Here is a 6,974-nt window from a genome sequence, read left to right on the forward strand (position 1 = left end):
CTTCAGGAGTATCTTTTTCCATGATCATTGATCCTCTTTGGAAGTTAGTCTTCCAGTTCCTCCAAGACAGGTTTATACCTGCCAAAACACCATCCCATTACTTGTCCAAAGAGCTCTTTACAGCTTCAAGGATGGTGTTAAAAGGGGTGGCCATTGATTGGAGTACTTACCTGCTTACAAAGATGGACCAACATTTTGTCAAAGTAACTAGAGGAAATGTCACAAATGTCACATATGGTTTCTACTTGTATGCTTTCTTGACATACTCAGGCCTAAAGAAGGGTGTGCTACTACCTTCTCCATCTGATCCAGTACCTCCCCCTCCACCTTCAGAAGAGTCAGAACCTATTGATATAGAGGATCTTGATTCTCCTCCTCCACTGGTCATTCAGCAAAAGCGCTTGAAGCGTGTGGCAGATAAAACTCCTTCAGTTCTTCCTTCAGTCACAATTCCCGCTACATTTGGCAGTGACCTCACTGCTTACCTCACGTGTAACAATTTGTTCAGGGCACATAGAGAGGGTTCCTTGGACATATCAGTCCCTTCACTAAACAGTTTAGTGTCGAGAGATGCCATTCCATTCCTCTGTAAAGACATCCACAGTTCGATTAAACTTTCAGTGACAGCCTGTGCTCAACAGCCGTATGCTTCTTTTTATGAAGAATTGATGCAGTCCAAAGACCGATTGCATAAGGTAGTATCAGAGTTAGCCTCTGCTAAAGACACACTTGTAGATCTATTTAAGCAGATGGAGCATCAAACCCAAATGATTGAGGCCCAAAGAGAAGAGATATCTTCTTTGAAGATTCAATTAACAGAAGCTCAGTCAGAGGTCACTAAAGTCTCAGAGGAGAAAGAGGGGATGTCCAAAGAAGTTCAAGAGTTTCGGACTCTTTTAGATGCAAAACTATCAGCCTTATAGACTACTCATACCACAGTGGAATCACAAGCTTCCCAAATCAAGCAGTTGCAAGACCAACTGACGCAGTCACGGTCTGTTCCTCCAAGCCCCAATGTTCTTATGATTTCTTCTATCTCTAAGCAAGACCTGGTAGTTCTCCAGAGACAGGCCACATTGTGTCCTTTGTTCCAAGATAAAGTGGAAAGATTACAATCTTCTTCAAAAGTTTCTACTTGCCCTGATAATTCCTAGCACTCAATGATTGATTCTGTGGTCTTGAATCAACGTCAAAATACAGCTTCTACCTATGTACAGAGCACTAACCAAATGAGGGTGGATCTCTTAGCTCATCTTTCCAAAAACCATCCATTTGATTCAGCTTTTTTTTTATGCCTATGAGAGAAGATCTGTCTTAGGTCCCTCTATTTGTACCTTACTGTACTACCAACAAATGGCTCATTGCTATGATACCTATCTTTCCCTTTATCAAACCAATTTAGTAGCAATCTTATCTCTTCTTTATCTTTTCCTCGAATTCCTATATTTACCTATTGTTCTTTTATCGAAGATAGAGTATTTTCTCCTTCTCCACCAGGCCCTTCTCCATCCATCCATATACCTTATACTTTTCCTGTTTATCAATTAACATCTTTCCTAACTGATTCCCTTAAATTTTCAGCCACTCCTTCTTTAACTTATTCCTCCTTTTATGATTTTTCCTACCCATCTCTTCATCCTCTTTTAGTTATTCCACTTCCATCTCCTGCCACTTCTATTTCTCAACCCCCTCATTTGGTTAGTGAGTATGAAGGGTTTGATCAACAGATTTCAAGAAGAAGAGGATGGAGCTCGACTGATTCTCTTACAGGACCTTAGATAAATTGGACAATAAATCCAGGGGATTGGACAACTGCCAGTCAAGCATACCAGAACTACCTTCATTTTGCTCACCAATATTTACAATCTCTAGATCCTTCAGTGAGATTGACAGCTCATTTTTCTTGGTATCTAGCATACATGCATAGGCATTCCCATAATGATCAAAAGGCCATTCCAAAGCTTTGTATGAATGTTAATGTGAACATTGATTCCCAACAATTGGATGCCCTCTATTTTCATGCTCTATGTCTACCTAGTAGATATCTTGTTTTGGAAGAAAGGATGTGCTGCCTGTAGTTCTTTCAAAATCCTCCAAAGACATTTGTAAATGAATCCTTCTCCATGGATCGTTTTTGAAACCACCAAGCCTTCAAAAGGGATCATCTTCATTGATGCCTTTGCAATGTATTTTGGATGATTCTTAATGATAAATATATATCTCTTTTTGGAGGTGTCATTCAGATGGTTGTGTTAGTGTTTTGTGTGTGTGTTGTAATAATTTTATGTGATGAGATCGTGCTGATTGAGAATAATTTGTTCAAGAGCTCTTTTCAAACTATTGATGGTGGATGAACGCCTATGGTGCAAAGCTGAAGACGAACCTCTTATATCCTTTACAAAATTTTTATGACTTTTTAAATGATTAATCAAATGAGTTAATGAATAATGAAGTTTTCCTTTAGTAGTTTTTTCTATTAGATACAGGTGATAAGTTGGGGTCGTGGTTTGGTGAGACTATTGAAGATACTGAAGAAGATCAAAATTGAGCTCTTTAATGAACTTATATTCTTCTTTTCCTTAGGTCACGAGGACGCTTCCTTTCTAAGTGTGGGGATATGTTAAAAGTGGAAAAAGACTGAATTTTTTACTGGTTTTTGTTGATTTTGAGGTCTGAATGATTGATTTTTGATGGATTTAGAGTGATGTATGGTTGTTAATGGAAGTATTTGAGAGTGTTTTGGATGATATTGATTATGTTTTGGAAGTTCATGATGATTCTTAGTGGAGATATGAAGCTCTATGATGTTCTGATAGGTTCTGTATAGCTTCTGTTTTGTTTTGATTTTCTTCTTATGAAGCATGGATTGATGATTGATGAAGATTGAGATCTTTTGGAAGCTTATTGAATAGTTTTTGATAGTATGGAATGGTTTGAGTATGAGTAATGAGGTTCTGATGACCTTCTGTAACCCTCTGTAAACATTTTGTAGAGCCTCTGTCTGTGTACTGTAACTGTAGTGTAGCTGCTCTGGTACTGTACTGTACTGGTCTGTAGACTTTCTGTAAGTGTTCTGTAGAATGTATGTGTGAATTTGAAAAAGTTTTCTAACTTTTGGAAAGGATGAATCTAAGTTCAAAAGAGTTAAAACAAGTGGAATAAGCAGCTGCTAAAGACTGAAGAGAAGAGTGAGTGACAGTGACAATAGTGAGCTGTGAAGAGACACTGTAGTGGCTCTGGTGACTCTTCATATCAGACATACCTCTTGGGAGGTGCATCCATGACCTAAGAAGGATTATTGAGAGTTATTATGAGAGTATTGTAGTGAGGAGATGATGTACTATTGATAGAGAGAGAGAGAGAGAAAGAGAGCCAGAGATAACAATTCTATCAAAACAGTGTAATTGTATATGAAAGATTGAGAGAGAAAACTATGAAGACATTGAAGATGAATAATATGTGATTGATTTCCATTCAAAGATGGTGTACTCTTCTATTTTCTTTGTTACATTGAAGAATTCTATGAAGATGTTGAAGATTATGGTTGATTCTATCAAATCCGTGGGAGATATTTACTGTGATGCTACGTGAAGATTTGTTGTTCTTTTGTTTTTGGTCATCAGAAGAATGAAATAAAAGCTTGATGATGTTACAAGATAGATTTTCTTGCAGTAAAATCCCCTTTTTCTTGCTTCCTCTTGGGGCTCCACTCTGTCCACTAAATGGTTAGTGATACACTTAATTTTGTCTTTCTCAACATATTGTTCTTCATGGAAATAATCATCAAATTGACTGATAAAAGCAAGTGAAGTCTTTCCATCGCGTGACCCATTGAAAGTACGAAATTTGAAATTTCTTTTACTTATCTTTGTTTCTTTATGAATAGATTGCGCTTTAAGTGTCACATCGATCGTACGTCGTATAATATCTTCAGATTGCGGTCCATCTTGGTCAGGGGTAGATCGTTGCAGATTGGCCAATTGATCTTGCAAAGTTTGATGTGCTTTTCGTTCCTCTTGAAGCTGCATCATAATTAGGTTCAATTTTTGCTCCATTGTTGGTTCCGGTAAATCACCTTCGGCCATAAAATCTTCCACGGTTTGATCGGATATCCTGCAAAATTTCAAACAACCTCACACACTCGAAATCTTGTTATAGTGGGATGAGTGTAGCTCAAAGTCAGGATTACAAGGCTTATTTCTTTTTAAAAAAAATAGATTTTTGCAATATTTCTTCTTTGCAGATGCTGAAGTTGACATCACGGTCTTCTTTCAAGAGGATACTTTGTCTGTGTAGATTGCATATAGCAATCTGTTTGTTGGAATTTGTCTCTATCACAACGCAGGTGTGAAGAGGGGCTTGTTGGAGTTGCAAAACCGATTCGGGAAGAGTTGTTTGTGAATTGCTACTATGGATAAGACTTAGGATTGAGTTTTTTTAAAAAAAAGCCTCAGTAAGACTTGAAATTTTAAAGCTTTAGAAGAAAAAGCTTATCTAAACTTTTAACTGCGATAGGACATCAAGACGTCGTCATTCGAATCAGTGCCATCGAGTACATCCTACCGCCAGAGCCGCTGAAATTCAAGTGGTTAATCTTTATTATAAAGCTTATTAAGCTTTATAATCTCCAAGCTTAATCAATTGCTCTTTGTCAATAAGACTAGTTTGCAAAGAGGCTTGGGAGGTGGTCCTCCGCCTGTAGAGGCTGGTCCTTCGTGATCCAAGTGCGTAGCAAGGGGTTTTTCACTGTCAGAAACACGCTGGTATTGACAGATTTTTGTGATACTGACTATAGAGCTCGATCGTTCTAGGAGCTTCGCCTTCGCACGAGATGGTAAGCGATTGGAAGCCCTCGATCTCAGCTTCACTATGATACCACTACTGTGTAGATCGGATGTTGTATGCGTACATAGCGAGCGTCAGAAGGTCCCCAAGAACAAAAGAACTCTACTTTTGCACAAAAAACAAGAAAGAAGACTTGTACGACATGAAGCAAAAAGACTAATTGGGTACAATCTCCCCCCATGCCTTGTAAAAATAGCCCAAATGTACAATTAGCACACTTTAGCTTTTGTGTTTGCTTTTGTCCAAATAAAGAATAAAGCAGTTGGGTGCCCAAAGAGTCCGGCTATGCCCAAATACAATGTCCAATAACAAATATCTAAATCATGCACCCATGCGCATACAAAATAATAAATATATGTCGAGCACTTTAATAAATAAGTGTGTCAAAATAAATATTAGCACCACCCCTAAGATGCACGCCCATTAAAAATGACAATTTCTTCTTAATAGCTTGAATACACGCTATCGCCCATTGCTTCCCAACACCACTATTGCCTGCTCTACACATCAATAAAAGCATTCACAATTGTTAGAAAAATAATAAATTTAAACTGACAAAAGTGAATACCTAGTAGTTTTTAGCTACAAAATAAATAAATTTGTTAGAACTCAATCCTAACCTTAATTTATTACAAGTGCACACTCTAAACTCATAAACGTCCATTAATTTAAATATGTATTTTGCGAAATCACTCGCTAGGAATCACCCACTTGCACATTAAATTAACGAGACGCCCAAAAAGGATAGGCGTCCCCATTGACTTTTCGCACAAGGAATCCACCTTGTGTATGAACCCCGACAACAAATATAATTTTACGGAATCCACCGCAAAACCTCACGGAATCCACTGTGGAATATGCCTCTTGGTATCAGTATATTCATGAAATCATTATTTGCAACTATAGTGCACTAGATGGAATCTCAACTATTTTTGCATGTGGTGGAATATAATTTCCTACACTATTTATCCTTGGAGTTCTCACATGTGGTATGCCAAACTCATCATCCATAGACACATCCTCTGGACTTTCACCCATAAAGGCTTCTTCCATTGTGCAATCTCTTCTCTCTTTTGTGCACTCCTCAACCTTCCAATCCATGGAATATAATTGCCATTTCTTTCTTTATGGATTTGAGGTCTAGATATATCCTCAACATGTTGATTTAATTGAACATTATTTTCTACAATTTTCTTAAAATACCCATCATCATCACTACTGTCATACATAATAAGCATACATGATCATAATTCCTGAAGGATAGCTACACACATACGTGATCATAATTTACATATCCAAATTGTGAAACCTCATGAACCACTTGTCTAGACTACATCTACTTAAATCTTTACAAATTTACATATCCAATCCTTCTACGCTATAGTTCTATATCTCTATCCTGTCCATGCCTTGTCTCAACATACATATAGATTTGAATGATGGAAGTTCCTACATCCAAAGCTAAGAATTTTCCTTTATTTTGATTGTGAGTAGTAAGCCTTCCAAGTATTCCATTCTTGAACTCCTCGATAAAACAACCATGCTTGTTAAACCTCACTTGAAATCCTTGATCAACCATTTGACCAATAAATGCCAAATTTTTAGTAATACAGTGGGTAGATATAAGATATCCCCAAGATTATTTTTAGTCCCATCTCTACTCACCAAAAGCATGTCACTCCCAATATGAGTTACCTTATGCAATGTGTTATCTTCTATAGCCACATACTCTTCACTTTGTACTTGTTACTTTCTATGAAACCATTTTGCATTGGTGAATCATATGGTTTGTAGTATTTGAATCAATAAACTAAAGTACATACTCTATAGGGAAGAGATGACCTCTAAGCGATAAACCACCTATAGAACCATGGTCACCACCACTGTATCTACCTGCATAGTGACCAAACAAGGTCCTTCCTAGACCCCTAAACATAGCATTTTTCCAATGAAATCCCACACTCCCAAAGTGACTAAACCACCCACAAAAATGACATGCACAATCTCTCTTTGGACTAAAGTGTTCTCTGCCTGTAGAGTAGGTTTCCTCCTCCCTCTAAGCATAAAATCACCACATATAAAGGTACTATGGCCTCATGCAAACTCCATGACCATAAGATGATCCTCTG

Source organism: Lygodium microphyllum, chromosome 22, assembly GCF_053477565.2.
Source record: "Lygodium microphyllum isolate KBCC chromosome 22, Lygodium_microphyllum_v1.1.10, whole genome shotgun sequence".
NCBI lineage: Eukaryota > Viridiplantae > Streptophyta > Polypodiopsida > Schizaeales > Lygodiaceae > Lygodium > Lygodium microphyllum.